Source organism: Sminthopsis crassicaudata, chromosome 2 (assembly GCF_048593235.1).
Source record: "Sminthopsis crassicaudata isolate SCR6 chromosome 2, ASM4859323v1, whole genome shotgun sequence".
NCBI lineage: Eukaryota > Metazoa > Chordata > Mammalia > Dasyuromorphia > Dasyuridae > Sminthopsis > Sminthopsis crassicaudata.
The window spans coordinates 20,560,691-20,576,044 of NC_133618.1; the positions used below are offsets into that span (position 1 = coordinate 20,560,691).

The following is a 15,354-nucleotide window of genomic DNA, read 5'->3' on the forward strand; positions in this document are numbered from 1 at the left end:
CCTTCTATTCACCACTTTATGTATCTCTCCAGTTCACCTGCCAATTATCTAAAGATTGTTGAGCTGCTCCCACTGGACACTACCCATTCTGTGGGTTATATGACCTGTCTGCTAGAGACTGCATATCTAACAAAAATAAATAAATAAACAAATAAATAAACAAACAAACAAACAAATAAATAAATAAATAAATAAACAAACAAAAAAATAAATAAAAAATTAATCATGTATACAGCTAAATTTAAAAGTTCTCTAGGGTTATCTGTGGCTCCCCCTTTCTTTTGTAGTTTGTCTCTCTTTCTCCTCTTTACTATTGCCTGTCCTTGAAAATTTAAAATGTATGCCAGAAAATTTAAAATACTGGGCACAAAGATGATCAAAATGTTTATAAGTATATGCAGGTCCATTATCTGTTTTTCTTGTTTCTGGCACACCCATAATTGCAAAAGCTTGTATAATGAATTCCGTGATCACTCAGGCAGTCTCTTTGTCTGCTGGTATTGCAAAAGTAAATCCTGAAAAGGTGTCTATTACAATGTAGATAAAAGACAGAGCACCAAAAGATTTATAATGGGTCACATCCATTTTCCAAATTCATTGGGTCTTAAACAACGAGGGTTCTTCCCTAGAGAAAGTGTAGGAGTAGGGAAAGGAAGACAAACTGTACAGTTTTTTGCTATGCTCCTAGCTTCCCCTTTGGTTATCCCAAATTGCAAATGTAAAACTTGAGCAGCCTGATGATGTTTAAAATGAGATTCTTAGGCTGCCTGAAATAAAGTAGTACTGGCTAATATGCTTAGAAGGCAATCTGCCTTTGAAATTCCATTAAAAAAATAGGACCTGGAAGTGCACTGTGACAATGGACATGCAAGATATAAATCTTACTTGGATGTTTTCTCACTTGCTCTTGAAGTTCCTTAAAGTACTGATATATATCTTGCCTTTAAAAATCCAACACCAATTAGGTAATAGTCGGTTTATCTTTATTGGAGACCTGAGTGTAAAATTTGAAGTTCTGGCCAATAAAATTTGCCACTCTGGGATGGTTTCACGGCATACATTAATTTGCGTATTGGTATAAATGGTGTATATATTATCAGGTCTTATCCCTGATAATTGCACTGATTACTTAATGGCTTCTAATAAAATTCTAGCCACAAGTATTGGTAAGGAATAAGGCTTTGTTCTGGTTGTTCTGGGATGTTCACCCACTCTATCACACTTTCTCCTTAATGAAGAACTGCTGGTGGGGGGGGCTCTTTTGTAGCAAACCCAATATTTCCAAGGGCTTTCAAGTTGTTTTCCTGGAGGAGAAAGATCTCACATGTCATCTCATCCAACTTATTTCTGAAAAGAAAAACAAATAAACAATGACCAGACCATCATTTCTTGAATTTCCTTGGGAGCTGGACTTGGAAAACTTCTTGGATGCCAAAGTCATTACCTCAACATAACTTCAAGCCTCCAGGGTTATCTGCTTTTGTATGGATCTATACTATACCACTGGGTAGATGCAGCTCTAGAAGAGAAAGTGAGATTGGACACTCCTCAAAACTCACTTAAATGCAGCTCACTTGTATGACTTCCAGGATATTCATTGATTATGAAGGACAAACAACCAAAACCAAATACAAACAACAACATTTATCCCTATTGATGTGAGCACATTGTTCTGTCAATGCAATTTCTCTTGTTTCTCTCATCTACTTGATGTTGAAATCTTGTTAGAAAATCTGTTGATAGAAAGGAAATCATTTAGGGTACACAAAAGATCTAAATCAAGAATTTTTAACCTTTTGGTTTTCTGTGACACATTTTTCAGTCTGTTAAAGTCTATGGAAATCATCTCAGAGCAATTATCTAAATCAATAAAATTATAAAAAAAAAAGAAATTAAATTGAAACATAATAATTTTTACATTCTAATTCCTCTGGGCTCTGTTAAAAATACCTGATCTAAGAAGTACATCATGCCCATCTTGAAGCATTTCAAGTTTAATCATGCATTCTCTAGTTTTCTACCCCAAACTGATTCATCAAAATTCATCTTTTAGAAGTCTTTCAGTGCCAGAGTCTGTTGGCCTCCAGGTTACAAGGACCTAAGTTGCAAAGTGTTAACCTTCAAGGAACAATCTATCCTTTGACTCAGCAAGTGATAACATCATAATAAACACAACTGACTCAAGAAGCCTGAGTTCACACCTCAGCTTGACACCTCAGCAACTCTTCACTTGGGTGGGGCCTAAGATTTTCAGTCTTTCAGAATGAGATCAGGAAGGTATCAACTCAAAGCACTATATATATAGCCTGGCTGCAAGTGCAGCTTCATTCTGCTTACAGCCAAAGCTGTGGCTTTAGGTCTCCAAAGGATCCCCTAGGCTCCTCAGCTGCTGCTTTCCCCAGCCTTGTCCCTCCAGTCAGGAAGGTCTCAACAAAAGGTACATATTTATTTTTCTTGGCTGCAGGTGCAACTCCATTCTGCTTGCCCAGCTGAGGTTGTAGCTTTAGCTGTCCACTGGTTACCACCGCCTCCTTTTTCCCTGCTGCTTTCCCCAACCTTCTAGATCCAGGTGCTCTCATCACTATCATGCCCTCTTCTCCCCTGAAAGTGGCTGTGGTGTGCTCTAGTAACCAGAACCGGAGCATGGAGGCTCACCATATCCTCAAAAAAAGAGGATTCCAAGTCAGATCTATTGAAGAAGGAAATTCTGTAAGTCTACCTGGACCCACAGCACACCAGCCTATTGTTTATGATTACAAAATGACCTATCATCAGATGTACAATGATCTTTTTAAGAAGGACCAAGAGCTCTATACCAAGAATGGGGCTTTGAACATGTTGAAAAGAAAGAAGAAAAACAAACGCCGGCCCGAGAGCTTCCAAAACTGCAGGGATGAGTTTGATGTCATCTTTACCTGTGAAGAGAGAGTCTATGACAAGGTCCTAGAACATTTATTTTTCAGAGATCAAGAGAGTCTGAGGCCAGTGCATGTCATTAATGTGGAAATTAAGGACAATGAAGTAGCCAGTCTAGGAGCCTTTCTCATCTGTGAGCTCTATCAGTGTATACAGCAGATGGAAGACTTGGAAACTGAGATAGATGAACTGTTACTGAAATTAGAGGACACAAGTGATAGGACTTGGCTCCATACACTCTGTTTTTACTGATGCCCAAACTCGCTTTTTTCTTCAGATTTGAAAAAAGTCTAGGTCTACTCAAGAAACCAGGATACCAGCCAGAAACCAGCCATTCCATGGGATTTATGTGAACATTCAGGACAAAGAGTTAAAAGCCATTGTAGGAGCCTGTCAGTGTATACACAGAAGATGTGAAAACCAAGACACATGAAGTGTTACCAGAATTGGAGGAGGAAAGTAGGAACATTGTCCTCCACACAATCTGATTTTACTGAAGCTCAAATTGCTTTCCTTCTTACTTGAAAGAATCACATGTGTCAAATTTTTTGATGATTCTCTCCTTTTCCAGAAAAAGTTTCCAATATTCCTTTCCTTAGTACTTTTTATTCCCTTCATGTTGTTTGTTTTTATCATCTCACTTTTCTCTGCTATTGATTGTAATGTGTTTTTTTTTTCCTTTTAATAAGTATTTATTTTCTATTTTACAAACTTATTTGTTTCCTTAGCTGTGTCTTTTCTTAAAAAAAAAAAAAAAAAAAAAAAAGTAATTTCCTGGAGTGAGGAAAGTCTTATAAGAAATAATTACTAGGTGCAAACTTGGAATCTGAAAAAAAAAAAAGAAACAAAACAAAACAAAACTATCGTACCATGCTGCCCTCTGCCATCAGCACATTTGGGTCAATTCTGGCTTTTTTTTTTTTTTTTTTTTTCCTGAGGCACATGTTGTTAGTGATGGAACCCAACTGTTGTTTCTTGGGTCTTTTCCTTTGTTTCAAGGGTCTTCTGTCTCTCAAGTTGAATAGGCTCAGTGGCACGCATCTGATTCCTTCTCCATCTGTACAGATACAAGCAAACCCTTTCCTCCAAGCAGTTGACCTATTTGGCCCCTTCTATTCACCACTTTATGTATCTCTCCAGTTTACCTGCCAATTATCTAAAGATTGTTGAGCTGCTCCCACTGGACACTACCCATTCTGTGGGTTATATGACCTGTCTGCTAGAGACTGCATATTTAACAAAAAAAATAAATAAATAAATAAATAAACAAACAAACAAACAAACAAATAAATAAATAAATAAATAAATAAACAAACAAACAAAAAAATAAATTAAAAAAATTAATCATGTATACAGCTAAATTTAAAAGTTCTCTAGGGTTATCTGTGGCTCCCCCTTTCTTTTGTAGTTTGTCTCTCTTTCTCCTCTTTACTATTGCCTGTCCTTGAAAATTTAAAATGCATGCCAGAAAATTTAAAATACTGGGCACAAAGATGATCAAAATGTTTATAAGTATATGCAGGTCCATTATCTGTTTTTCTTGTTTCTGGCACACCCATAATTGCAAAAGCTTGTATAATGAATTCCGTGATCACTCAGGCAGTCTCTTTGTCTGCTGGTATTGCAAAAGTAAATCCTGAAAAGGTGTCTATTACAATGTAGATAAAAGACAGAGCACCAAAAGATTTATAATGGGTCACATCCATTTGCCAAATTCATTGGGTCTTAAACAACGAGGGTTCTTCCCTAGAGAAAGTGTAGGAGTAGGGAAAGGAAGACAAACTGTACAGTTTTTTGCTATGCTCCTAGCTTCCCCTTTGGTTATCCCAAATTGCAAATGTAAAACTTGAGCAGCCTGATGATGTTTAAAATGAGATTCTTAGGCTGCCTGAAATAAAGTAGTACTGGCTAATATGCTTAGAAGGCAATCTGCCTTTGAAATTCCATTAAAAAAATAGGACCTGGAAGTGCACTGTGACAATGGACATGCAAGATATAAATCTTACTTGGATGTTTTCTCACTTGCTCTTGAAGTTCCTTAAAGTACTGATATATATCTTGCCTTTAAAAATCCAACACCAATTAGGTAATAGTCGGTTTATCTTTATTGGAGACCTGAGTGTAAAATTTGAAGTTCTGGCCAATAAAATTTGCCACTCTGGGATGGTTTCACGGCATACATTAATTTGCGTATTGGTATAAATGGTGTATATATTATCAGGTCTTATCCCTGATAATTGCACTGATTACTTAATGGCTTCTAATAAAATTCCAGCCACAAGTATTGGTAAGGAATAAGGCTTTGTTCTGGTTGTTCTGGGATGTTCACCCACTCTATCACACTTTCTCCTTAATGAAGAACTGCTGGTGGGGGGGGCTCTTTTGTAGCAAACCCAATATTTCCAAGGGCTTTCAAGTTGTTTTCCTGGAGGAGAAAGATCTCACATGTCATCTCATCCAACTTATTTCTGAAAAGAAAAACAAATAAACAATGACCAGACCATCATTTCTTGAATTTCCTTGGGAGCTGGACTTGGAAAACTTCTTGGATGCCAAAGTCATTACCTCAACATAACTTCAAGCCTCCAGGGTTATCTGCTTTTGTATGGATCTATACTATACCACTGGGTAGATGCAGCTCTAGAAGAGAAAGTGAGATCGGACACTCCTCAAAACTCACTTAAATGCAGCTCACTTGTATGACTTCCAGGATATTCATTGATTATGAAGGACAAACAACCAAAACCAAATACAAACAACAACATTTATCCCTATTGATGTGAGCACATTGTTCTGTCAATGCAATTTCTCTTGTTTCTCTCATCTACTTGATGTTGAAATCTTGTTAGAAAATCTGTTGATAGAAAGGAAATCATTTAGGGTACACAAAAGATCTAAATCAAGAATTTTTAACCTTTTGGTTTTCTGTGACACATTTTTCAGTCTGTTAAAGTCTATGGAAATCATCTCAGAGCAATTATCTAAATCAATAAAATTATAAAAAAAAAAGAAATTAAATTGAAACATAATAATTTTTACATTCTAATTCCTCTGGGCTCTGTTAAAAATACCTGATCTAAGAAGTACATCATGCCCATCTTGAAGCATTTCAAGTTTAATCATGCATTCTCTAGTTTTCTACCCCAAACTGATTCATCAAAATTCATCTTTTAGAAGTCTTTCAGTGCCAGAGTCTGTTGGCCTCCAGGTTACAAGGACCTAAGTTGCAAAGTGTTAACCTTCAAGGAACAATCTATCCTTTGACTCAGCAAGTGATAACATCATAATAAACACAACTGACTCAAGAAGCCTGAGTTCACACCTCAGCTTGACACCTCAGCAACTCTTCACTTGGGTGGGGCCTAAGATTTTCAGTCTTTCAGAATGAGATCAGGAAGGTGTCAACTCAAAGCACTATATATATAGCCTGGCTGCAAGTGCAGCTTCATTCTGCTTACAGCCAAAGCTGTGGCTTTAGGTCTCCAAAGGATCCCCTAGGCTCCTCAGCTGCTGCTTTCCCCAGCCTTGTCCCTCCAGTCAGGAAGGTCTCAACAAAAGGTACATATTTATTTTTCTTGGCTGCAGGTGCAACTCCATTCTGCTTGCCCAGCTGAGGTTGTAGCTTTAGCTGTCCACTGGTTACCACCGCCTCCTTTTTCCCTGCTGCTTTCCCCAACCTTCTAGATCCAGGTGCTCTCATCACTATCATGCCCTCTTCTCCCCTGAAAGTGGCTGTGGTGTGCTCTAGTAACCAGAACCGGAGCATGGAGGCTCACCATATCCTCAAAAAAAGAGGATTCCAAGTCAGATCTATTGAAGAAGGAAATTCTGTAAGTCTACCTGGACCCACAGCACACCAGCCTATTGTTTATGATTACAAAATGACCTATCATCAGATGTACAATGATCTTTTTAAGAAGGACCAAGAGCTCTATACCAAGAATGGGGCTTTGAACATGTTGAAAAGAAAGAAGAAAAACAAACGCCGGCCCGAGAGCTTCCAAAACTGCAGGGATGAGTTTGATGTCATCTTTACCTGTGAAGAGAGAGTCTATGACAAGGTCCTAGAACATTTATTTTCCAGAGATCAAGAGAGTCTGAGGCCAGTGCATGTCATTAATGTGGAAATTAAGGACAATGAAGAAGCCAGTCTAGGAGCCTTTCTCATCTGTGAGCTCTATCAGTGTATACAGCAGATGGAAGACTTGGAAACTGAGATAGATGAACTGTTACTGAAATTAGAGGACACAAGTGATAGGACTTGGCTCCATACACTCTGTTTTTACTGATGCCCAAACTCGCTTTTTTCTTCAGATTTGAAAAAAGTCTAGGTCTACTCAAGAAACCAGGATACCAGCCAGAAACCAGCCATTCCATGGGATTTATGTGAACATTCAGGACAAAGAGTTAAAAGCCATTGTAGGAGCCTGTCAGTGTATACACAGAAGATGTGAAAACCAAGACACATGAAGTGTTACCAGAATTGGAGGAGGAAAGTAGGAACATTGTCCTCCACACAATCTGATTTTACTGAAGCTCAAATTGCTTTCCTTCTTACTTGAAAGAATCACATGTGTCAAATTTTTTGATGATTCTCTCCTTTTCCAGAAAAAGTTTCCAATATTCCTTTCCTTAGTACTTTTTATTCCCTTCATGTTGTTTGTTTTTATCATCTCACTTTTCTCTGCTATTGATTGTAATGTGTTTTTTTTCCTTTTAATAAGTATTTATTTTCTATTTTACAAACTTATTTGTTTCCTTAGCTGTGTCTTTTCTTAAAAAAAAAAAAAAAAAAAAAAAAAAAAGTAATTTCCTGGAGTGAGGAAAGTCTTATAAGAAATAATTACTAGGTGCAAACTTGGAATCTGAAAAAAAAAAAAGAAACAAAACAAAACAAAACTATCATACCATGCTGCCCTCTGCCATCAGCACATTTGGGTCAATTCTGGCTTTTTTTTTTTTTTTTTTTCCTGAGGCACATGTTGTTAGTGATGGAACCCAACTGTTGTTTCTTGGGTCTTTTCCTTTGTTTCAAGGGTCTTCTGTCTCTCAAGTTGAATAGGCTCAGTGGCACGCATCTGATTCCTTCTCCATCTGTACAGATACAAGCAAACCCTTTCCTCCAAGCAGTTGACCTATTTGGCCCCTTCTATTCACCACTTTATGTATCTCTCCAGTTTACCTGCCAATTATCTAAAGATTGTTGAGCTGCTCCCACTGGACACTACCCATTCTGTGGGTTATATGACCTGTCTGCTAGAGACTGCATATTTAACAAAAAAAATAAATAAATAAATAAATAAACAAACAAACAAACAAACAAATAAATAAATAAATAAATAAATAAACAAACAAACAAAAAAATAAATTAAAAAAATTAATCATGTATACAGCTAAATTTAAAAGTTCTCTAGGGTTATCTGTGGCTCCCCCTTTCTTTTGTAGTTTGTCTCTCTTTCTCCTCTTTACTATTGCCTGTCCTTGAAAATTTAAAATGCATGCCAGAAAATTTAAAATACTGGGCACAAAGATGATCAAAATGTTTATAAGTATATGCAGGTCCATTATCTGTTTTTCTTGTTTCTGGCACACCCATAATTGCAAAAGCTTGTATAATGAATTCCGTGATCACTCAGGCAGTCTCTTTGTCTGCTGGTATTGCAAAAGTAAATCCTGAAAAGGTGTCTATTACAATGTAGATAAAAGACAGAGCACCAAAAGATTTATAATGGGTCACATCCATTTGCCAAATTCATTGGGTCTTAAACAACGAGGGTTCTTCCCTAGAGAAAGTGTAGGAGTAGGGAAAGGAAGACAAACTGTACAGTTTTTTGCTATGCTCCTAGCTTCCCCTTTGGTTATCCCAAATTGCAAATGTAAAACTTGAGCAGCCTGATGATGTTTAAAATGAGATTCTTAGGCTGCCTGAAATAAAGTAGTACTGGCTAATATGCTTAGAAGGCAATCTGCCTTTGAAATTCCATTAAAAAAATAGGACCTGGAAGTGCACTGTGACAATGGACATGCAAGATATAAATCTTACTTGGATGTTTTCTCACTTGCTCTTGAAGTTCCTTAAAGTACTGATATATATCTTGCCTTTAAAAATCCAACACCAATTAGGTAATAGTCGGTTTATCTTTATTGGAGACCTGAGTGTAAAATTTGAAGTTCTGGCCAATAAAATTTGCCACTCTGGGATGGTTTCACGGCATACATTAATTTGCGTATTGGTATAAATGGTGTATATATTATCAGGTCTTATCCCTGATAATTGCACTGATTACTTAATGGCTTCTAATAAAATTCTAGCCACAAGTATTGGTAAGGAATAAGGCTTTGTTCTGGTTGTTCTGGGATGTTCACCCACTCTATCACACTTTCTCCTTAATGAAGAACTGCTGGTGGGGGGGGCTCTTTTGTAGCAAACCCAATATTTCCAAGGGCTTTCAAGTTGTTTTCCTGGAGGAGAAAGATCTCACATGTCATCTCATCCAACTTATTTCTGAAAAGAAAAACAAATAAACAATGACCAGACCATCATTTCTTGAATTTCCTTGGGAGCTGGACTTGGAAAACTTCTTGGATGCCAAAGTCATTACCTCAACATAACTTCAAGCCTCCAGGGTTATCTGCTTTTGTATGGATCTATACTATACCACTGGGTAGATGCAGCTCTAGAAGAGAAAGTGAGATTGGACACTCCTCAAAACTCACTTAAATGCAGCTCACTTGTATGACTTCCAGGATATTCATTGATTATGAAGGACAAACAACCAAAACCAAATACAAACAACAACATTTATCCCTATTGATGTGAGCACATTGTTCTGTCAATGCAATTTCTCTTGTTTCTCTCATCTACTTGATGTTGAAATCTTGTTAGAAAATCTGTTGATAGAAAGGAAATCATTTAGGGTACACAAAAGATCTAAATCAAGAATTTTTAACCTTTTGGTTTTCTGTGACACATTTTTCAGTCTGTTAAAGTCTATGGAAATCATCTCAGAGCAATTATCTAAATCAATAAAATTATAAAAAAAAAAAGAAATTAAATTGAAACATAATAATTTTTACATTCTAATTCCTCTGGGCTCTGTTAAAAATACCTGATCTAAGAAGTACATCATGCCCATCTTGAAGCATTTCAAGTTTAATCATGCATTCTCTAGTTTTCTACCCCAAACTGATTCATCAAAATTCATCTTTTAGAAGTCTTTCAGTGCCAGAGTCTGTTGGCCTCCAGGTTACAAGGACCTAAGTTGCAAAGTGTTAACCTTCAAGGAACAATCTATCCTTTGACTCAGCAAGTGATAACATCATAATAAACACAACTGACTCAAGAAGCCTGAGTTCACACCTCAGCTTGACACCTCAGCAACTCTTCACTTGGGTGGGGCCTAAGATTTTCAGTCTTTCAGAATGAGATCAGGAAGGTGTCAACTCAAAGCACTATATATATAGCCTGGCTGCAAGTGCAGCTTCATTCTGCTTACAGCCAAAGCTGTGGCTTTAGGTCTCCAAAGGATCCCCTAGGCTCCTCAGCTGCTGCTTTCCCCAGCCTTGTCCCTCCAGTCAGGAAGGTCTCAACAAAAGGTACATATTTATTTTTCTTGGCTGCAGGTGCAACTCCATTCTGCTTGCCCAGCTGAGGTTGTAGCTTTAGCTGTCCACTGGTTACCACCGCCTCCTTTTTCCCTGCTGCTTTCCCCAACCTTCTAGATCCAGGTGCTCTCATCACTATCATGCCCTCTTCTCCCCTGAAAGTGGCTGTGGTGTGCTCTAGTAACCACAACCGGAGCATGGAGGCTCACCATATCCTCAAAAAAAGAGGATTCCAAGTCAGATCTATTGAAGAAGGAAATTCTGTAAGTCTACCTGGACCCACAGCACACCAGCCTATTGTTTATGATTACAAAATGACCTATCATCAGATGTACAATGATCTTTTTAAGAAGGACCAAGAGCTCTATACCAAGAATGGGGCTTTGAACATGTTGAAAAGAAAGAAGAAAAACAAACGCCGGCCCGAGAGCTTCCAAAACTGCAGGGATGAGTTTGATGTCATCTTTACCTGTGAAGAGAGAGTCTATGACAAGGTCCTAGAACATTTATTTTCCAGAGATCAAGAGAGTCTGAGGCCAGTGCATGTCATTAATGTGGAAATTAAGGACAATGAAGAAGCCAGTCTAGGAGCCTTTCTCATCTGTGAGCTCTATCAGTGTATACAGCAGATGGAAGACTTGGAAACTGAGATAGATGAACTGTTACTGAAATTAGAGGACACAAGTGATAGGACTTGGCTCCATACACTCTGTTTTTACTGATGCCCAAACTCGCTTTTTTCTTCAGATTTGAAAAAAGTCTAGGTCTACTCAAGAAACCAGGATACCAGCCAGAAACCAGCCATTCCATGGGATTTATGTGAACATTCAGGACAAAGAGTTAAAAGCCATTGTAGGAGCCTGTCAGTGTATACACAGAAGATGTGAAAACCAAGACACATGAAGTGTTACCAGAATTGGAGGAGGAAAGTAGGAACATTGTCCTCCACACAATCTGATTTTACTGAAGCTCAAATTGCTTTCCTTCTTACTTGAAAGAATCACATGTGTCAAATTTTTTGATGATTCTCTCCTTTTCCAGAAAAAGTTTCCAATATTCCTTTCCTTAGTACTTTTTATTCCCTTCATGTTGTTTGTTTTTATCATCTCACTTTTCTCTGCTATTGATTGTAATGTGTTTTTTTTCCTTTTAATAAGTATTTATTTTCTATTTTACAAACTTATTTGTTTCCTTAGCTGTGTCTTTTCTTAAAAAAAAAAAAAAAAAAAAAAAAAAGTAATTTCCTGGAGTGAGGAAAGTCTTATAAGAAATAATTACTAGGTGCAAACTTGGAATCTGAAAAAAAAAAAAGAAACAAAACAAAACAAAACTATCATACCATGCTGCCCTCTGCCATCAGCACATTTGGGTCAATTCTGGCTTTTTTTTTTTTTTTTTTTTCCTGAGGCACATATTGTTAGTGATGGAACCCAACTGTTGTTTCTTGGGTCTTTTCCTTTGTTTCAAGGGTCTTCTGTCTCTCAAGTTGAATAGGCTCAGTGGCACGCATCTGATTCCTTCTCCATCTGTACAGATACAAGCAAACCCTTTCCTCCAAGCAGTTGACCTATTTGGCCCCTTCTATTCACCACTTTATGTATCTCTCCAGTTCACCTGCCAATTATCTAAAGATTGTTGAGCTGCTCCCACTGGACACTACCCATTCTGTGGGTTATATGACCTGTCTGCTAGAGACTGAATATTTAACAAAAAAAATAAATAAATAAATAAATAAACAAACAAACAAACAAACAAACAAATAAATAAATAAATAAATAAACAAACAAACAAAAAAATAAATTAAAAAAATTAATCATGTATACAGCTAAATTTAAAAGTTCTCTAGGGTTATCTGTGGCTCCCCCTTTCTTTTGTAGTTTGTCTCTCTTTCTCCTCTTTACTATTGCCTGTCCTTGAAAATTTAAAATGTATGCCAGAAAATTTAAAATACTGGGCACAAAGATGATCAAAATGTTTATAAGTATATGCAGGTCCATTATCTGTTTTTCTTGTTTCTGGCACACCCATAATTGCAAAAGCTTGTATAATGAATTCCGTGATCACTCAGGCAGTCTCTTTGTCTGCTGGTATTGCAAAAGTAAATCCTGAAAAGGTGTCTATTACAATGTAGATAAAAGACAGAGCACCAAAAGATTTATAATGGGTCACATCCATTTGCCAAATTCATTGGGTCTTAAACAACGAGGGTTCTTCCCTAGAGAAAGTGTAGGAGTAGGGAAAGGAAGACAAACTGTACAGTTTTTTGCTATGCTCCTAGCTTCCCCTTTGGTTATCCCAAATTGCAAATGTAAAACTTGAGCAGCCTGATGATGTTTAAAATGAGATTCTTAGGCTGCCTGAAATAAAGTAGTACTGGCTAATATGCTTAGAAGACAATCTGCCTTTGAAATTCCATTAAAAAAATAGGACCTGGAAGTGCACTGTGACAATGGACATGCAAGATATAAATCTTACTTGGATGTTTTCTCACTTGCTCTTGAAGTTCCTTAAAGTACTGATATATATCTTGCCTTTAAAAATCCAACACCAATTAGGTAATAGTCGGTTTATCTTTATTGGAGACCTGAGTGTAAAATTTGAAGTTCTGGCCAATAAAATTTGCCACTCTGGGATGGTTTCACGGCATACATTAATTTGCGTATTGGTATAAATGGTGTATATATTATCAGGTCTTATCCCTGATAATTGCACTGATTACTTAATGGCTTCTAATAAAATTCCAGCCACAAGTATTGGTAAGGAATAAGGCTTTGTTCTGGTTGTTCTGGGATGTTCACCCACTCTATCACACTTTCTCCTTAATGAAGAACTGCTGGTGGGGGGGGCTCTTTTGTAGCAAACCCAATATTTCCAAGGGCTTTCAAGTTGTTTTCCTGGAGGAGAAAGATCTCACATGTCATCTCATCCAACTTATTTCTGAAAAGAAAAACAAATAAACAATGACCAGACCATCATTTCTTGAATTTCCTTGGGAGCTGGACTTGGAAAACTTCTTGGATGCCAAAGTCATTACCTCAACATAACTTCAAGCCTCCAGGGTTATCTGCTTTTGTATGGATCTATACTATACCACTGGGTAGATGCAGCTCTAGAAGAGAAAGTGAGATTGGACACTCCTCAAAACTCACTTAAATGCAGCTCACTTGTATGACTTCCAGGATATTCATTGATTATGAAGGACAAACAACCAAAACCAAATACAAACAACAACATTTATCCCTATTGATGTGAGCACATTGTTCTGTCAATGCAATTTCTCTTGTTTCTCTCATCTACTTGATGTTGAAATCTTGTTAGAAAATCTGTTGATAGAAAGGAAATCATTTAGGGTACACAAAAGATCTAAATCAAGAATTTTTAACCTTTTGGTTTTCTGTGACACATTTTTCAGTCTGTTAAAGTCTATGGAAATCATCTCAGAGCAATTATCTAAATCAATAAAATTATAAAAAAAAAAGAAATTAAATTGAAACATAATAATTTTTACATTCTAATTCCTCTGGGCTCTGTTAAAAATACCTGATCTAAGAAGTACATCATGCCCATCTTGAAGCATTTCAAGTTTAATCATGCATTCTCTAGTTTTCTACCCCAAACTGATTCATCAAAATTCATCTTTTAGAAGTCTTTCAGTGCCAGAGTCTGTTGGCCTCCAGGTTACAAGGACCTAAGTTGCAAAGTGTTAACCTTCAAGGAACAATCTATCCTTTGACTCAGCAAGTGATAACATCATAATAAACACAACTGACTCAAGAAGCCTGAGTTCACACCTCAGCTTGACACCTCAGCAACTCTTCACTTGGGTGGGGCCTAAGATTTTCAGTCTTTCAGAATGAGATCAGGAAGGTATCAACTCAAAGCACTATATATATAGCCTGGCTGCAAGTGCAGCTTCATTCTGCTTACAGCCAAAGCTGTGGCTTTAGGTCTCCAAAGGATCCCCTAGGCTCCTCAGCTGCTGCTTTCCCCAGCCTTGTCCCTCCAGTCAGGAAGGTCTCAACAAAAGGTACATATTTATTTTTCTTGGCTGCAGGTGCAACTCCATTCTGCTTGCCCAGCTGAGGTTGTAGCTTTAGCTGTCCACTGGTTACCACCGCCTCCTTTTTCCCTGCTGCTTTCCCCAACCTTCTAGATCCAGGTGCTCTCATCACTATCATGCCCTCTTCTCCCCTGAAAGTGGCTGTGGTGTGCTCTAGTAACCAGAACCGGAGCATGGAGGCTCACCATATCCTCAAAAAAAGAGGATTCCAAGTCAGATCTATTGAAGAAGGAAATTCTGTAAGTCTACCTGGACCCACAGCACACCAGCCTATTGTTTATGATTACAAAATGACCTATCATCAGATGTACAATGATCTTTTTAAGAAGGACCAAGAGCTCTATACCAAGAATGGGGCTTTGAACATGTTGAAAAGAAAGAAGAAAAACAAACGCCGGCCCGAGAGCTTCCAAAACTGCAGGGATGAGTTTGATGTCATCTTTACCTGTGAAGAGAGAGTCTATGACAAGGTACTAGAACATTTATTTTCCAGAGATCAAGAGAGTCTGAGGCCAGTGCATGTCATTAATGTGGAAATTAAGGACAATGAAGAAGCCAGTCTAGGAGCCTTTCTCATCTGTGAGCTCTATCAGTGTATACAGCAGATGGAAGACTTGGAAACTGAGATAGATGAACTGTTACTGAAATTAGAGGACACAAGTGATAGGACTTGGCTCCATACACTCTGTTTTTACTGATGCCCAAACTCGCTTTTTTCTTCAGATTTGAAAAAAGTCTAGGTCTACTCAAGAAACCAGGATACCAGCCAGAAA

General features: G+C 37.6%; 3 pseudogenes; all 3 read left to right on the forward strand.

Moving 5' to 3' along the window:
* Positions 1-2,586: 2,586 nt before the first annotated feature.
* On the forward strand, positions 2,587-3,168 carry LOC141552598 (RNA polymerase II subunit A C-terminal domain phosphatase SSU72 pseudogene; annotated as a pseudogene).
* Positions 3,169-6,623: 3,455 nt separating this feature from the next.
* LOC141552599 (RNA polymerase II subunit A C-terminal domain phosphatase SSU72 pseudogene) lies at positions 6,624-7,205 on the forward strand (annotated as a pseudogene).
* Positions 7,206-10,718: 3,513 nt separating this feature from the next.
* On the forward strand, positions 10,719-11,243 carry LOC141552600 (RNA polymerase II subunit A C-terminal domain phosphatase SSU72 pseudogene; annotated as a pseudogene).
* The last annotated feature ends 4,111 nt before the right edge of the window (positions 11,244-15,354 follow it).